The following is a 19446-nucleotide window of genomic DNA, read 5'->3' on the forward strand; positions in this document are numbered from 1 at the left end:
CTTAAACACGAGTTGCGTTTAAAACATTTTGCCTGCGAGAACATCTCTTTGAACATCGCATAGATCAAGTTGCAAACATCTTCCTCCCTATAATTCCCATATCATTCGCTCGAACCATTTAATTTGTAAATATGAATCTTCCCCAAAATTTCGCAGATAAATTCCAAAAATACAGCCTACCAAATAATCCGCCTCACGACATTTCCTACAGCCGTAAATGCGACACGTTTTATTTACAGTCGAACGTTTACCACCTCGTTCCTATCGAAAAGTTGCGCATCGACGGTATGGTCGCGTAAGAATCCCGTTAAATCCGAGATCTTAATCGTCACTGGCCAGTTTTCCCCGATTTAAACGGGTTCTTGGATCGCGGACGATTTGCCAGTGTCGCGCTGGCTCTCGGGGACGAGGCGCATTAAATCTTGGCAGATCGTTGGCGGGGGTAGCGTGAGATCCTTCCGGGCTCTCGCGGCGCTCGCACCACCCACGTGGTGCAGAGCTGTCGAGCCACCGATCCTTTTCATCCTAAACGAGCGATTCAAACGCTGGACGTAAGGTAAATCCCCGGGCATAGTCACGGAGAAGTCGTATATATTTCGCCTGTACCACATGCTCGAGCAGTCCGAGCCTCCTTGCCCCCTCTTGTGCACCGTGTGTGGTCCTTTTATATAATTTGTTCCCGGCCTCCTCCTCGTCCTCTTCTTTCTTCTTCGTCTTCGTCGTCTTCTTGTTATTCTTCTTCCTCCTTTTCCTCGTCTTCTTGCTCTTGTCTGTTCTTCTGGCTCTTTCCTCTTTGGTCGCTGGCCTGTGTCCGTTCTTCTTCCCGGACTATTGCGTTACGCCACTTCTGGGAACGTTTCACTGTTCCCCTTGAACGTGAGAAGAGGTTTTCGCGGACGGGAAAAATGCTCGCGCTGGTGGCCAACGATTGTTCACGCTGCATCGTATGCTGGTACACTGTGATCGAATGTTACTTGATACAGTGTGGGGACAATTTTTGTGCGGTAATTGCCAAGTGTAATATGATATGTATGAAATATGCACAATATGCAATAATTATCGAACCAGAGGGTGCAGATTCAGCGTAATAGCGTATTTTATAAAATAGTACTCTTTTATGATATTTTTTCAAGTCCTGAGAACGCATGGCAACTGAGGGCAGAGTTGTAATCTAATTAATTATGAAACTTTCATGATACTTGCTAGGATGGGGCTTTTAAAAGTTGAAAAATGTGACTGAATCGAAATTCTTCAAATGTAAATGATAGAAAGTAAAGTCAGGGTTCGATGTAAGTTCTGTTGCAAATACAGTCAGCCTCCGTTGCACGTATGTCTCGATATTACTGCAAAGCAAAGATCGACTTGATTCAAGATTGAAAGGGAAGGTTTCCTTGAATTCGTTTGGATAAGTTGGATCTAAAGTGTCTACAGGTCACAAAAGATACACCAATTACCTTAATAAATTCTTCTTTCCTATGATTGTTGGCTGAAGATGAAATTATTAAATGTTACATCGTCAGGGAATTTTCTCGGTGAAATCGATGGATTTTAAGAAGGAACGTTGCGGCATCTGTTTGAAAGCGTTTCGTCGTATGAAACGAGATAACAAGGGAAATAATGGCGATCGGCAAGCTGCACTTTAGACGATTGCGTACTTCGGAATTCCTTCGCGCTTGTCGATCGGTAAATGCAATGTTTAAGCATCGATCGTCAATCGTGGTCTACCTGTGGATGATTTATTGCTCAACGATGTAAATTTCAGAGCGTGTAACTACGCTTAAAGCACTTGTAATTCTCGGACCGATGCCTGTAATTTAGGAATAATTTAAATAAATCGGGAACACAACTCGGGAAGCTCGGAACGATTGTGTAAGCTCGAGAAATACTATTACTCGCTGGCGATTGTCGGCGAATGTAGATAACTTAGGTAACTGAAGTGACTCAATTGACTTAAGTAACTCGACTGACTCAATCAAATCGACTAATTCCACTTAAGTAGTCTAAGAAACGTAATCTACCTTCACTACTTACCAAGCTTTAAAGACCTAGCGAATACAACGTGCTTGTCTTTTGCATGAAGGAAAGCCTTCAAGTATCTCTCTTGAAATTTTTATGTGTACCCTTTGCGTGCATTGCAATTGTCATTTACTTCAAGTTCCTAATCCTTACAACTCATAGTCTCGTCACGTTCATTTATCCACCAACACGTACGATTATTTAGTTAGCATATTTAAATATACACCTAATTGTGTAAAACTATGTAGGATATGTATAACATATTCAACAAAAATATGCCAAGCAATATACTCGTTACAACGTGTAAAGAGTAAAAGAAATTCCTACCTGTCGGATTCCAATGCTTTGCACGTGTTTAGAAAAACATGGATTTGCATAAACCAGTAATACATAACACACGCCTCATTAGCTCCCCTTTTTCTGAAATCAGTTCTCAAAAAACACGAGGATTTAACATTCATCGCCTTCCCACGTAATCCTTATGAAAGCTCTCACCACGCTTTCTATCAATGGCAGACGAGATTCATCGTAGATTCTTAACCTGGTAATAGCAATCAAAGCAGCAATAATTAGAAACGAGCGATCACGGGTTAGCGGGCCAGGCTATTTTCCTCTAATCTATTCAACATCGACGGGACAGCTTTCTCTGTACACGGTCGTTGCAACAAACTCACTGTGCAGCAGCTCCATTACGATCTCCTTTTTCGTCTCGGCCGCTACCTCGGGCCAACCTGCAAAAACTATAGCCGTGAAACGAACTCACGGCCAGTTTGTAATAGCCCGTAATTGTAGGTGTTCCCTGTGGGAACCCGCTCGCAACGCGAGATACTTTTAAATGCCATTACGCGCCGCTTAACGTTCAAGCTTACGAGCCAACCGGATTAACGAAACATCCACGAGTATCGTCGTTTCCTTGCTGAAGAGTAACGACGCGACGTCATCGTGATAATCGATACTCTTCGCGATATTGTGTCGTAAATCACGCCCTGTAACTTCGAAACGGTGCCATGGTATTTTTCTTCGGTCGGGGCTCAGCCCTAGAAAGGATCGTAAATCTCCGTGTTATCCTGTGAGCTTTAAAAGTTGGAGGGTTGCGTTGCAAGAATCAATCTGCCTGCAGTCTTCTTATCTTTCTTTAATGGAATGTAATCTTGAAGGAACGTACCTATGTATCTGTGTCTTTAAATTGCATTTTATCCATTTTTCACTGTTCCGCTGGATTTCTTGTTGCTACGTTCTATTCTTTTGATGTCAACCAAGCAAAACATTGTCATTTTAGGAATTATTTGTTTCTGTGTTTTTACTTAAGATAAGAAGATTCTGTCTAATAATTAAAAAATGTTCTGATTGTAGAACGTTAAATTGCTTTAATTAAAATGTACACGAAAATTGATCAACTATCTACAGTGTAATCTTTGCTCATAATGTTTAGTAGATAAAATATTTGTCTACTTAGGTAATTCATAAAAATTTTCACGAATATTAGCAACCAAATGGTCATAACAACATTTTTCAAGTATTTAAAGAGACAATTAGAATACGTAAAAACGTAAATTGAACTTCAAAATTTCTATATAAAAAGAAAAAAAAAAAAAAGAAAAAACACAGACGATATGACTTATCATACTTTCCACCGTGGTCTTGGTATAAAGCACACAACGAACGTTGCGCACACGATTCGTCGGTGTACAAACAGCTTTCTCGGTACAGTATCATTTCGAACCATAAAATGATGACAAAGGAACTAGCCGGCCTATGTATCCGAACGGGTGAACGTGGACGCGTGCAGGCGATGGCCCTGTGACCGGTGGTTATCGGCGCACTTATCGAAGGCATTTCACCGGTCGATTCGTAAGCAGCGATCGGCCGTCTAACGATCGCCTGTATTCATCCACGTCGTACCATTCAATTTTCCACGATGGAAAGAAGGGCGGGAGAGCCGTTCCCACGCGACCGTTCTTCGTCGTTGCCTCTCACGTTCCCCGCTAAAGTGAAAGATCGGACGCCGATTTCCGTCGTCCGACGCGTTATCGATCCGAAAATCGACACTTTGAGGGTTGTTTTGGTAAAGGAAGCACCATTTATCGAGGCTCAATGATCGTTTTTAGCAGTAATTAATTGTTATTAGGGAATCATGGTGTGTTATAAGAATGTGACGATATGAAGGGTACAGTCGACCGTAAGTGGCAGACTAAGAGAGCAAGTTTCGGATCAAATGTGAGACGGAGAATTTGTTTATCTTTGAGTAATGTGTCAATCTGTATTTGCCAAGAATTTTTATTAGAGACATGCTTAATCTTTGTTCCTCGTGTTTTTGGATCGATATGATTTTTTAGACGATAGTATCAGATTTATTTTTAACTTTGTCTACTTTTGTAGAATTTAGGATACGTATGTATAAGATTTCAAAGCTATGAAAGTTTCTACAGATTCTCATCTCGTTGCTACCCTTGATCCCCTTCAAAGACCTTGTCCAAGCTGATTGACTTGCAGGGACTCGTGTTCAAGGATTCGATCTCGCAAAAACAAAGAGACGAATCAGTAGCACGTGGAAATGAACCAATCACCGCACCTTCGACAGTCGTATTTTAAAACTGTAATTACGTCGTGGTTGCCGACGCAATGCTATCAGCGGAAAATAATCTGGGCAATTTGACGAGACGAGAAAGTGGAAGATCGAAAGTTAAAGGTGGGAAGGTGGCGCGTTAAAATGAAAGCTTCGAGACCGGAAATTGAATCGACTGACCCCTTAACGTCGAAGGTCCTGCTGTTGACCATCGAGGAAAACCGATCACCTCGCGCAAGATTACAGACCTTCTTCAAGAGATCGCGCATTCTCATCGTGCATGTGTATTTCACTCTATGGTTCTTCGTATATATTTATGTGTTATACGATCGAATTATCATGTCGTGGCATCGAGACCCGTGGTTTTCTAACGACGCGACGAATGAACGACAATGAAAGCGCACGGTGAACGAGCGATTTTCGCGCGGAGACCATCGGCAGAGGAAGTTCGCAGGATTATGATGAGGTCGTCGACGCACGATTAACCTCTTCCTATTTAAGCGTAAATATTGTTGGCGATAAATTCGACGCGAGAGAAATCAAGCTTTGCATGTCGAGTATAAATGGGAATTGATGCTTGCTGCTTGTTGATGTCACATTGAATATGAAATGCGATTTGAGATTTGACTAGTGAAATTAACTTGTGGAGTCTTTTGGTTTATGTAGAATTTCCTTCGAATGTAAAGTCTGTTCGTTAATAACAAATGATAATGGCGAGAAGATTATAAAGGTTAAAATTTAGGTAAAGGATTTACAATTTTATTTAGACCACTAGATTTACAGATTGACGCAGATTGACGATAAAATAAAGAATAGAAATGTTGGTGGCAAGGATATCAGATTTGAAAGAGAAAATGAAAGCAAAATTATTTCAAGAAATCTGTCAAACAGGGGTTAGTATGTGTAAAAATTAAGCAAAATGCAATTAATACAATTAAATGTATTCGATACTCGTCATTAAATCTAAGATTAACGAATGGATCCACCTGACGATCACAGAATACGAGAATCGCGAAGCACGTAATTACAGCGCTGGATGATCGATTTTCGTGAACAATCAGCGCGCAAGTGGAAAAAGTCGAGGAACACGCGGCCGCTTTGGATCGGTGTATATGCAAACCGGTCGTATTTCATACGGCGAGTCGGCGCTTATGAGCACCCCCCGCGGCTTTTATGCGCGCGGCGTTTGAACAATGAAAACGGCTCTACTGAAATATTGTAATGGTGGTACGTGATGCATCGATGCGGTGCCCTCTGTTCTCACGCGTAGCAGGATCCTCGATGTTCGCGTGTCTTTCCGGAAGTATCGATCCCTCTATTCCATACGTTCCTCAGGATATCACGATGGATGTCGTAGCTTAGTGGAGATGTTTAGAAAGCGGTGACATTAATTCGATAATGGATACCAAGTGTAAATTGTGTCTTATAGAGAGATAGTATCTTGTTACCAGGTTTCTAGATAAAATTAATCAACTGTCGCTAAAATTTCGCTAGATTGTTTATCTTCGATTGATGGTTTCATACGATTTAATCCTTAAAGATTGATTTTAATAATAGATACAATTCTATCTCTATAACATTAAGAAACTTAGAAATTTATGCGTTGAATCATAAACATAATAGAATCGTTTCCTAAGAAATATAATCTTTAATACGTTTTTGTTACTATTCAGATATGTATAATTTTGTGTGCTGGACTAGATTGGCCGCGTAGTAGTGACACGCGTATGTGAATATGAGTGTGTACAAGTATAATATATGTGTGCGTGGCGTCTCGAAAAACAGATAGATGTAACTGTTCCGTTGGCAGTGTGATATGAAAGGTGGTGAGACGCGTGCAAATGTATATCGACGAAGATCCTGGAAATCGCTTATTAAATAATTCTAAGTGTAATCTTAGTGTTTCTTTACTTTTATTTCGGCAATTAAGATCCACAATTCTCAACAGTTACAATTAAAGCGAAGGAGCAGTAGAATAAAAAAATATTTCTTCTATTTGGATACAATTTAGAAGCTTAATATCTTCTCAATAACAGAGAAAATTTGTTTGCCTTGAAAATCGTAATGGAATAACGAAACATCGAAAGTAGAGATCTTCGTTTTCTCCTCCATTATTTTTATCGAGGCTTGATTAAGGGAGGTACGAACGATGTACCGACGCATCCACCATTATATAATCGTCCCATCCGTCCGAATTCGATTTCTTCTTCCTTTCAATCGAAACATTTGTTCGCGTTGCGTAACGCAGTTTCGCGCGCGTTCGACGCATTTCTCCTCGATAATACGTAGCCATCGTCACGGCGGCGATTTCTTTCGTCGCACCAGAGCCATCTCGATTATGCAAAAACAATTATCCCAGTGCACGTATAAGGAGTGCAATTATTAAGCCGGTTAAACGGCAGCCGGGTTGCGAAAGTATCGCGAACTCGCGCGCGTTGCGCCAACCTTCTATCGGCTTCTCGTTTCATCCCCAACTTTTTCACGACCGGTTTTTCAACGGCGACGAAAAAAATGCGGACAGCATTCGTGACACGGTTTCCAAGCGGCGGCTGACTCGAATTCATCGACAGGAAGAATGCCGATAATTATTTGGAAAGTTTAGAACTCGCGCAGTTTTACTGGGTCGTTCGTTGATTGTTAGACTTATTATGGAAAATTGGAAGATGTAAAAATGCAAAGGACGCATAGAATATACAGCACATAAAATTTCTAATGTATAACGACCGACACAGTATATTAGAGTTGTGTAAATAGTAGGTGACTGGTTGAATAATAAATGTACATATTATTGTTACCATTATTTATCCATAATCCATGCTTCGCGACTTAGAATGACTTCCGATTTATAATACATTCTCCTTAATTACAATATGTGCTTGCGCCATATTTACCCTATAATTGTGATATAATTATATTATGTAATAAATGTATTATTTCGAGAAAAAATAACCCGGGCTCAATGTAATTTGCTTGCGAGGAGATGATCGTGTGTGAATCTGATAGCGATCGGTGTTGCATCATTTGTAAAATATTTTATGTTGGAAAGGGTATGTCGTAAAATTATTAAATTTTATATTTCTGAAGTAAAGTTTCACGATGATGAATGGTTAGTTGACAATGTAACATAAAAAATATAATCACACAGCCGATAAATATCGAAGCAGCTTCAGAATTTCATTGCTACTTTGTATTTAATTTCCGGACTTCAGTGAATCACAAAAAGAAAGATAATCGGAAATACATGAATCAAGGTTCCTGTTTTTCATCAGTGATCTGTTACTACGTAGTTACTGATATTTCTCTGGTATTGCTTCGATTTTTCTTAACTTTTACGTGGAAATATAATTTGCCCTTTCCCTCCCTCGTCTTCGATGTTTGCAACGAAACTTAGAAGGAAAAAGACTAAACAAATATTAATTACACGTTGTCCAATCCGTTCTTTGATGTTTTTCGATCGATACGATGAATAATAAAGCTCCTTTCATCGCACTGATAAACGGTTGAGAGATCACTGGTTTGTTTTTACCTGCGGTTCGCCGCGATGACATACGTAATAACAAATTGCACGCAACCGCGTTGATACATTGCTCCGATCTTATGGAGTAAACGTGGATCGGTTACAAAGTAATTTCCCTTCGATCTCTAGACCCATTTAATGATTTTCTTTGCCGTAATTTGTCAAGAAACCAATTAAATCCGAATCGTTAATCTCCCTTCTCCACTGACTTCTCAAGTAGCCTTCGAATCTTTGAACATAAATTACGCGCGAATCTGATTCTCAGATCTATGCTTACCAAAATTCAATTTACTAATAGCGAATGAAATTTTCATTGATTAATAAGAAACTTTTCTTCGTCTATGAAATAAATAGCACGTAATCCACTAATTAACAAAATATACCGTCTCACGAAAGTATTTGAACGTTTACCATAGGAAACTTTTATCTCATTGTGTTGAAAAAATATCTGAAAGTGTGCATCGAACGTTAGCAATAACAGGAAACCAATGCAATAAGAAAGAAAAAGGAAAGTGAATTGCACATCTTCGTCAAGGACCTGTCAACAGCCAAGGAAGCACTCGAGCATCACATCCCAGAAACGATTTTCCTGGACAAAGCTCGAAGTAACGCAGAAAAGGTAGCATTTGCACGCAACAGTGCTGCGAGCGTTTGTAATGATCGTGTATCATCGAGATGCATGCGTGCACCTGGAGAAGGTAGGCTAGCGCTCCTAGAGAGAGGATGATGGCGGATAGATCCATGGCGTTCACCATTATGTCGCTTGGAAACGGTTTCGAACGACTCGAGGCAGCTCCTCTAGCCATACGTTGCGAGAGCGCTATAAAGATCGAGTAATAGGCTGTTTAGTGTTTGTCTTGTAAAGACAAACGAGGACTGATGGGGTTCTGGTACTTCCTGGACGTTGACGCGACACGCTGCCTTCCTCTTTATTTCTCTTGCTGGAATTTCCATGCTGTGTTGGTTTGAAGTTGCCTATTTACGAGTTGCTGTTTTTAGTTAGATTTGCGATATCCTTAACACTGGAATGGAGTGTTGCGTTCTACTTATTTCTGAAACGTGGTACTTTTCAAAGTGATCAAACAGTATAAATTGAAATTTTGATACGGAAAAATCGAAATTGTTCGGCACTAGGTTTGAACTTGTTTCATATGAAAGAAATGATTATTTATTTTCACTTATTTTTGTAATTAAAGTGTACACTAGAGAACGATAGATGTTCAAGGAATTGTCGATAGAGTATAATTGAGGTAGAGTATAATTTTTTCAGAAAAAGTTTCTAATCCTATTATCGTCAAAATCTCAAAGTTTAGTAAGATTTGAACAAGATGTATCTTCTGTAGCATGCAACTACTCCCTTCGAGTAGTCTATTTTTCTGAAAATTCGAAGGATATAAATTTCATCGTGGGTTATGAAATTATTGTAACTACAAATTCGCGGATTTCTCCTCAGTATGGAGCTTGTTCCGTCTAAGAGGCAATTAGCTCGGTCTGCGATACTCTGATTGTCACGAATCGACCGGTGTCCGCAAGTTCCTCGAAACGTCGCCATTAATTACGAGCAGAGAAGCAGAATGAGAGAGAGGGGGAGGATCGTGGTACAATTATCATAATTATATAGGTGCGTGCACCTGAAAGATATCGATGTTTCCCTGGCGATTACCTGGCCAACTGGGCGACCACGATAAACGAGCCGACTCCAGATCGAGTATCGCCGGATCTAGATCGCTCTATGATCCTATTATGTCCGTAATGAATTTATGATCGTGATTATCGTCGGTCACTTCGAATGTGGATCACCTTGTCGAAACTCCGGATAGCTTGAATGGAAATGTGGGTGTTGGTAAGCGAGTCTTGACGAAGGAAATGAGGTGGTTGTTGATGAAGGTGCCTACAAGAAATACTCTTAATGTTCAACAAAAAAGGTTTATTAAACTATTGACAATCAACAATCAACAGTCAACGATTTACGATCAATAATTAACGATTAACGATTAATTATCAAGAGTTAATAATCACGTATCTTGAATTGCGTTTGCTTCGCTATTACGCTAAACCTTTCGCACTTCGCAGTTCGGAACAGAATGAATCTTTGGTTCAAAACCAAACGGATCTTTTTCTTTGTTGCTCTTCGATATCTCCACTACGCACGCGTTTATTAGATGTCCGCGACAGTTGCCACGTATGCATTCTTCCGAATATTCGGCGAAAGAACCGCCGTAGGGATATCGATGGTACATTAGGTATGCCGGCCTTACGCTTTGAAAAATGAATAAAATAAATAAATAAAAATAGAATAAAATTTAAAAAAATAAAATAAGTAAATAAAAAACAATAATTTGGTTAAAGGCAGCCTAATTTTCTTAATAGCTTCTATAATATCGTATTCTGGTGGGAAAAGAAATTGTTTGTGTCATTGTTATTTAGAAATTAGAGATTAACAATGTCGCTAGAAATCGATTGTTCGATGACAATATAACGGCACGTACCGAATGCAGGAGGAATGATATTCTTTCATTTCTCATTAAAGAATTTGTAAATATAATTTTTATAAGAGTTTCCTACAACTCGATTAAACAGCGCTTGTTTTCAACAATTCCCCTCTATTGGTTGAGAATGTCCCTGACAAAGGTTAAAGTCACGGCGACGTGAACTTAGGTTCGTAGAGAGAGGATGCAGACTCGTCGATAATCAGAAACAGGATGCGGCTGTCTAAGGGGAGACTCGGTTACTCGTTCGCCAACAAAGAATGCCGATAACGAAATGATTGGCAGTCTGCTAATTAAACGACAATTTACTTGCACGCTCTATATTTAGCCGTGGTAATCAGCGGGTCAGAACGCGAGCGAGTTGCCTCTATGGAAACGAATTGAAGCCTCTTTCATCGCGACCGCTTTTTTCTTATAATCTTTTCGAATGGGAAATTATGATAGTTTACAGGATTATTAGGATATGACGAGGATAAGAGAGAATATCTAAAAAATAGTGTTTTTATTTGCTTTTTATTTGCAACGACATTGTCGTTGTATCGATACAAATATCAGAATAAGACAAATTGGATATCAATCGTTAAACATTGTCGAGAAATTTTATAGTTTATTTATATAATATTGTTTCAAGTATTTTCACGTAATAAGATCTTCAAATCGTTCGGTCTCGCTATTAACGCTTGTTGTTCCCGATCACTTCTTCTATCACTTTTCCATTCATTCTGTGATTAAACACACGATCAAGAATTCCCTTATCCCAAGAAAATCACGTTCCCCATCTACGATAGAAAAGTTCAGGAGACAAGACGCGGAGGATAGTCAGTTGAAACAGTGTACGACGTGGATCCTTGTGATCTGACCCCGTTGGCCTCGCCCCACGGATAACAATCGCGATAATTACACCGTGAGAACGATAATTGCCTGGCGGCACGGTGCTCGCGGCTTGGCGAGCCTAATAACGAACGAGCCCCGTCATATTTTCATGAAATGTCACATCAGATAATGGCGGGTTGCGAGAGAGCCGGAAAAGAATCGCGTCCCGCCGCCGCGCCGCACCGGCGAAGTGAAATTGCGAGTCGATCGCGATTCCTCGGGCTCGATCGGTCGAGCACACTGGCAGACACAGGCCACGGGAGAACTAAGATAGGATCTGCTCGGACGACGACGACAATGTTGAAAGTTGGGTCAATTTTCTTTCGAACGCCGCCGGAACTCGTGTCTACGGTGTTATCTGTCGCGTACGGTGAACGCTGTTTAACGATATCTGATCGGTCGACGACGCGGTGTCGCTGTCGCGTTCGCCGTTTATCGGAACGAATGATGGATGTCGTGGACGTCGTAATGCTTCTCGTCTGCAGTCGTCTGCAGTCGTCCGAAGTCTGTGAGAAAGTTACATGCGGTATTTCCTGAGATTTTTCCATTTGGTTGTCGGAGAGGTTAGGCGAAAGATCGTGCAGGTTGTGTTTCTCTTCGAGGTGATCGCGTTGAGGAATCTTTTAGTGTAGATTCCTCATAGTCCTCCGTTCGAGGTGTTGTTGCGTAATAGGGGAAAAGGGAACATGCAAGAAGTTTCGAGGGAGATAACGTAAGAGGAGAATAGTGGAATGTCTGGAAGAATGAAGTTCGAAAATTCTTAGTTAGTCGATAGAGGCTGTTTGAAGCTGTTTCCTTGTGGAGGTGGAATGTACGTCGAAAGTTTCTGTAACTTCAGGTCGTAAGATAAGGATAGGCGAACTTGGAACTTGTGCAAAGGACTTGCGTCGACTTCAGCGAGGAATGTTTCTTTAGAGATCCCAGATATACGTGTTAGAAACCAACACACCACGCTGGCTCTGGCACAAATTCGTGTAGCGATCATAAACAAAAAATGAGCACCTCAAATATCAAAACGGAACTGAAACGTCTAAACGAAACAAGTGCTTAATCGTTCCTGAAATTGAAGTTCGACACGTTTCACGATAGTCGTGACCGAATCGAGACACGAGACGACAGGTAACACTAACGTTCCAAGCGTCTAAGGATTAAACGTCGGAGGGAGAAGGTTGCCATGAAAGACGAGGCAGAAACAAGGAGAACGCGAGACGATCCGACAGCCGGTCGTACGACACGGCGATCGCGATAAAAGCGACGTGTTAATCGGCGTCCGCGATCGCCACGACCGAGACCCGGACTTATTAACTCGATAGAATCGATGAGTCGATCGTAATTCATGAGACGAATGCTCGCGGAGAGGTAGCTGACTACGCATATGATCGCAGATATCGCGACAATGAATTGCATCGTCGCGACGCGTCGCCTCGCTTTTAACGAGATAACGCCAACTCGGACTTGAGGAACACTGTTAGCGCCCTCCAGGGCCTGCAACAAGCTTCTGGATCGGTTAATGAAGTTGTTTAGGCACTGAACGATGAATTATGTTTCTCATTGTACGGGAAGTGGCTAACGAGATTATTAAACTGTTTTTGCATTCATTTTGGTCTTTGACGTTTTTAATGAGAAGTCAGGTGGAAGGTATTTGTGATTTATGGAAAATCTATCTGTTGATAGGATGCATGTATCAGGCGTGAAATATAGTACCAGTCTACGAACAAATACAGCTTCTCAATTTTTAATGAAAAGGAAAATAAAAAAAACTGTGTCTGCAAGTAGTCCAAATTTAACTAACTTAGCCGTCGTTATTACAACCTACTACTTCGTATCGACTAAATTCTCTACGGTTTCCATTGAACCAAAATCAATGAAAGTCTCTTATACCATCAACGATATGAATATCATACCATGACGCGGATAACGTTCGATATTTTCGTTCGATCGTAAAGGATTTCATTTCTCCGGTCCGCTTTCTCGTGTTCGAGCAGAGCCCGCGCGAAGAAAAGGGACAGAAGCGAAAAACGATGCGCCTAATGAACGGTTCGCGTGCGCGACGTTTCTCGCGCCTCGTGTCGCGTGTGTACGCGCGGACTAATTAAACGAGAATGATAAAAGAGAAAGTGCTGATATTTTTTTTCTTTCTCTCTTACCGCTATTTTTTTTCTTGTGTTCAGAGACACGCGTATTAAAGTCGTATAATCCGTTGATGAACGAGATGCAACGTGAAACGAAAGGGAAACCATACGAAACAAATGGAAGAAGCTACGAAAAAACCTGGTCCGATGTCTTGGAAGTTTAATACCTGAAAGACCATTTACCGCGTTACGTGGCAAATGGTGAACGTGCTGAACGACCTGGAGACGTTGACAGCAATTTAGTGGCCGTTTTAAAGAGGGAACGGATTCCTTCCGCGATTAGCGAGCCCCTCTATTCTCGTTGGTCCCCCTCGAACGAAAGGTTAAGCGATGATTAATTGGTCGTGAGGAGAAGTTGCGTTTCGCTACGACCGCCAGCTGGACGCGTTTCTCTCCCACGTGAACGTCCGACGACCACGGTATCTCCAATGAAATTGATTTCCGTGTCCTTTAAGAAAGTTCAAAGAATATTTTTAAGACCGGAGATTCTGGTTAACAGGCTAAGAAAGTATTCGAATTTCTCCAAGAATTTTTAGCTTATCGCGAGCTTTGCTATCCTTCCTCGTTCGTAATCTATTCAGTGTTAGATATTAACGTTTATGATTTAAGGAAGAATGCTATAGCAGAAAGAGGTATAATTTGCATAGTAGAATTCTCTCGCATACTTGAACTGACACTGTAAACAGCGAAAATTCTCAAAACAAAATCACGTTCATTTTACAATCTCTGATTGCCTCTGCGCTTATGCCAAATTCTAGATGCTTCGAGAATGAAAGAGTCGATAAAATTTCCTGTATAATAGTCACTTTGTTAATGAAGTGAAATTAGATAAACGTTGTTCGATCATCCTATTCGAGGAAAAAGATTCTACGATTGTAAATACTGTTTTTCTAACGAAAATCTACAACCTGTGATACGATATGGCAACTGTCGATTGTTTGTTATTGCGCAAGAAGCCCTACATCCAGGTATCGTAGATGGAGAAAGCAAAATGGCTGAAGAATTTAACTCGGCAGCGCGAAGAGAGGCGATTCCCTTCTCGCGAGGAGCGAGCTCACGGCTCGTTTAAAATGCAGATTAGGTCTTAGGCCGTCTTTCAGTACGAACCGCCGCCGTTCTGGTGGCTTGTTTCTGGCGACGCGCGCGCCTAAGCCTTTGCGGCTTTTCGAATGACTACACAATGCCTCTCCATTCGCAGTACGCGGCGGAACCCTATTTGGCGCGGCTGCCCGCTTGTATTTGTCTCCGCGCTCCGCGAACGCAATTTCGCGATCAAAACCGGAGAACTCCGCGTGCGGTTGCTTTCTCTGCCTGTGGGAACTTGTCGGACAGTCTTCTGGGTGAGATCCTCTGTCTACGTATTACGTTGCATCTTAAATCATGATCATTGCGATCAGACACACTGACATCTACAAGCATTTAAGTCAGAACTGTTATATATTATATAATAAACTTAATTCGTACATTCACTTGTTAAAAGATTAATATCTTGTTTCACCTGAAAGTGGTTAGGCTTGCTCATTGACCACGAATATCAAACAAGTAACGCGGAACGTATGTACATAACCGGAAACGAGTTTACTAAAGCATTTTTTCGGTCTGTAACGAGATCGAAATGGATCTCAAGCTGACTTTCTTCAAGCTCACCTAATCTCTCGCCGTCTTCGTGTTTTCTTCGTACGCGCATTACGCGTGAAAGAAGTCCGTGTGCGTTGCACGGTATACGCGCTAGTAGTAGGAACTAGGATTAACGAGGCTTCGTCAGTCACGTACCAGGCGTCTGTCACTTTGATGGCATCCGGTACAAGAGTACTTCTTTCGCGTTCGATCGTTTATTATGAATTCTTCCGTTCGATCGCATCGATACCAGCTGGACACTCCTATTTGTAACGTTACTCTTTGTCGTTTTCTTATGAACAGTTACATGAGTAGAATTTCCACTGGTGCGTTGTCGGTGAATTTTTAAAAGAGCCCAAGTGGAACGTAAACAGGAGAAAAGTTGAATTTCAATCGCCAGTAGCGGCTTGGGTTTCCATGCATTTGGAAATAGGAAAATTTAAAGATTCGAAGATTCGAAGATCCAGATATTCAAATATTCAAAAATTTAGAAATTCAGAAATACAAAATTCGAAGCTTTTTACTTTTCTTCCGCTATCACAAGACTTCCTTCGCCCATTTCTTATTTCGCATTTCTCTATTTTCCACTGCACCAATAATTACGCAACACCATCAAAATTTCAACAAGCAGTGGCGACGAGAGTCTCGTAAAATCATCGCGTCGGAGTATTATACGCCCGATCGTGCGATATTGTTCATATCGGTCCATTATCGTGACGCAAGCGAAGAGAACGCCTTCTCGACGCTTTATGGCCGGCGTCCCCGGGAAATTGGCGGCGAGTGGCGCTTTTAACGATCCGGAGCTGAGCCGCGCGCGGCTCACGGTGAACGGTTTGATTTACACGCTTCCTATCTCTCCGCGTATCCGGCGTAGCGTTGGTTTCGTGGTCGGGGCGAAACACGACGCGACCTAGGTGCGACGTAAATTGAAGGGCGCCAGATCGGTAAATCAGCGGCGCGAGTGAAAGCCCAGGCTAGTTTCGGCGCTAGATACATCTCTACCGAACCGTTTACCGCTAATGAGACACGCCAGTGACAGCCACGGGCCTCGTTTCTTATCGCGTCCATCATAAACGTAGTCCGGTCTGTTGTCGACACGCTGATTCCGTTCTCCAGGTTGTCGCACCGCCGCACTATGCCGCGCGACCCGACCACCTCGTCGTGTCGCCTTGTCTATCCAAGATGAAATTACTAGATATTACCCGCCTGTATCGTACGCTCTCCTTTCCCCCCAACGGCTATCTCGTTTATAGCTCGAAAGCGTGAATTGGCTATTTTGTGTGGTGCAAGCGATTGCAAGCGATCTATTGGATACTAGGTGAGAAGTAACGTTGACAGCTTTGGCAGAGGTTTCTAAAGATAGTAGCAGAGATTGAGAATAGATTTAATAATTTACGTGTGTATTTGACTAATTAATAGCAGGTGTGTTGTGTAATACCTACATAAAATAATCAATGATATACCAGATGTGTTACTTACATACTGCGTTATGTTATGATCTTCGATATAAACAGAAAAGTATTCGAAATACCAGGGTTGGTTTTATGATAAAATCTCAAATTCGAATAGGTTAGGATAATTAGTTTTGCCGTACATCTATTCATTTTTTCATTTCGATATGGAATACATACAAGATAATTATCGTCGAAAGTCTCCCGAAGTAGCATGTTCTCCTTTTCGTTTACCCTTACTACTTAAAATGATCCTCGCAATATCCTTGCAACTAGTATCTCGATATAATGATCTAACAAAATGATCTAATGTTACGAATAACTTACAGAAATCTTGGTCAAGTCCTTTCATACGATAGTTTGAAGTATCCTGTTACAAATTCTGCCATACATTTCATAGATATACGTTCTCCTGCGCTTTTTTGACACAATTCGCAATACGAAGCGGATCTGCAAGATACACTGGCCAATTTCTATCGCTCTACTATTCGATAGACACACAAAGGAACCGCGATACGTGGCACATGGCACGCTTTCGCGTTCTCGACTTAATTAAGCCGCATTCTCGATTGGATTGCGCAACTTCTTCCCCTGCGATATGATCTATCTGTAATCACCGCGTGGGAAACAGTTTTTCGCGATCGATATCGATGGAATTCGACTGTCAACCGAGCGATTCGTGCAGATTTTTGTCCGTCTCTGCGACTTTATTATCGTAGTTATTTATGGCGGTGTCTTGGAAAAAGTGATCGATATCGATGCTAGGCGCGGCAGAGAACGCGATAGCGGATACAATGAACGTCGATGGAAATGTCCGATGTATCTATAATGGTTCGCGGTTTTACGGCGAATTAATGAGTGTAATGAATTCCTAAATGAGTTGGCCGATTCGAAGATAACGTCTCCGCTAGGTGTCGGGTTATTGATGGATACACGCGTTTATACGACTCGAGGTGGCGAGAATGGAATGGCTCTGCAGTCGGCTCAGGTTACTCCCGTCTTTTCAAACTGCAATCTGATTTTTCAACATGGCTTGGAATTCGTTGGGCAAGGTACCAGTCCGTAGGCAAGGTACTTACTTGGCTGGCAGTGTTTTGATTTATGTGCTATACTTGAGAATACCGTGTTATTAACACTGGAAACACTGTACGGTAATATGCTTTAAAATGGCACTATTTAAATGGTAATTGAAGTTCGATTGCATGACAAATTTCATTTGGCTGAAAATAAATAATTCGGTGAAAGTCAACGTTAGTTTTCTTAGTACGTTTACACGCTTTTAATGATCGCGAAAAGAATAAAGTATTTCTGGAAATAGGATTTTCTGAAAATCTGTACGTCGCATGTGATTCTAGCGAGTACGTCAAATTGTACGCAGGGTGGAAAAAGATCGCATAGTTTGATGGCGTGTTCGCGTCGTTTGATTTCCAGCTGTTGGTATGCGGGCAAGGTGTGAGCATTCTACCGGTCGCTTTTATTCGCGTGTCGCACCGTCTAATTGCTTACACGTTGGGTCGCGCATCGATGCGCGTGGGCGAAACACGAGGTTCTGGGAGTAACGTTGCAACGCTGCCCTTTCACCGTTTCTGACAAAGAGAGTCTTCTGGTCGAGACAAGGATTCTACTCGTTCTTGGAATTTTTTCACTCGATTCTATCATATTCTTAATATCTACCCTAATAACAAAATATTTAGTAATTTACATAAAATCGCGACAATATCATTGCAATATTTGTTGCGTAGAGTTTCATGAATATCTTTCATATTTTTTCTCGTAATAATCGGCTTGTAAAAGACTGTTTGTTATTGATACGAAAACAGGTAGAGCAGGTTTTATTAAGCAATTACAGCCGTGACGATGCCTATTACTGGAAAGTCCTTAAGAGCGAGTCTCAATAAGGAAATAACGAAACGCGCTTACGTGAATACTTGTTCTGTCTGACCTCGTTTTCAGCTTTACGAATGTTTCTGTGTCTCAATAACTCTGTTCTTAAGTAAGGAGCTCCACGAGATTACCTTGTACCTCGATGTAACCATCCAAATTTTTCACATATTTAAATTATCAAGTGCGAGTTCGTGTTATGAAACGCTGTATATCTTAATCGAGTAAAAATTCAATCGCTGTCAGATTAAGTCTTTATCTGTCACAAAAGTCATCATTTATATCGCACAAAAAATTCAGAGTTTCGCCAAGATTCCTAAAAGCCTCGTTAGAGAGCAGCTGGTCTCAGCTATACCAGAATATCAAAATATAAAATCGTTATTTTTTACTTGTATAATTATCGCAGAAAATGGACATTACGTTTCATTCTGTTTCTCCAGTTCACAAATGCAATCGGAGTCCAATGAAACTCCATTCGTATTCTCCTCTGACAGAAACGGGTTAAACCGTGGGACAGGTATGACGCGACTAGCAGCGCACGTCTGCTCAATTTTGGGCATATCCGCGTTGATTACCCTCTAATCACCGGTGATTAACGTTCTCTCTCGCGGAGGCTTGGCTTTGCAATTACCCTCCCTTTCTCGTATAACTTATTTAGAGGAATTTCATTAGCCACGAAGCTTCCGGCTTTTAATTAATCGTCCCGATTGTCCGGGGCCCTTTTCATCGCCCCTCTAACGCGACCACGGGGCGATCCAATTGATGTGGGAAACCGAGGGGACCGAGAATCACTGTTTTGCGTGTTTGCGTGCATCGTAAACCAATATGGGCCTTCTCTCCCCTCGTGTGTTGAGGTAATTGGAACGCGTTTGTGGGTGTTTTATGTTTCCACAAATTATAGGGG

General features: G+C 41.4%; 1 protein-coding gene across 6 annotated transcripts in view; it reads left to right on the forward strand.

Moving 5' to 3' along the window:
- The window catches only part of LOC126868417 (uncharacterized), a 304466-nt gene that overhangs the window by 145962 nt on the left and 139058 nt on the right, over positions 1–19446 (forward strand). The window lies entirely within an intron of this gene.

The sequence above is a fragment of the Bombus huntii genome, chromosome 1, assembly GCF_024542735.1.
Source record: "Bombus huntii isolate Logan2020A chromosome 1, iyBomHunt1.1, whole genome shotgun sequence".
Taxonomy (NCBI): Eukaryota; Metazoa; Arthropoda; class Insecta; order Hymenoptera; family Apidae; genus Bombus; species Bombus huntii.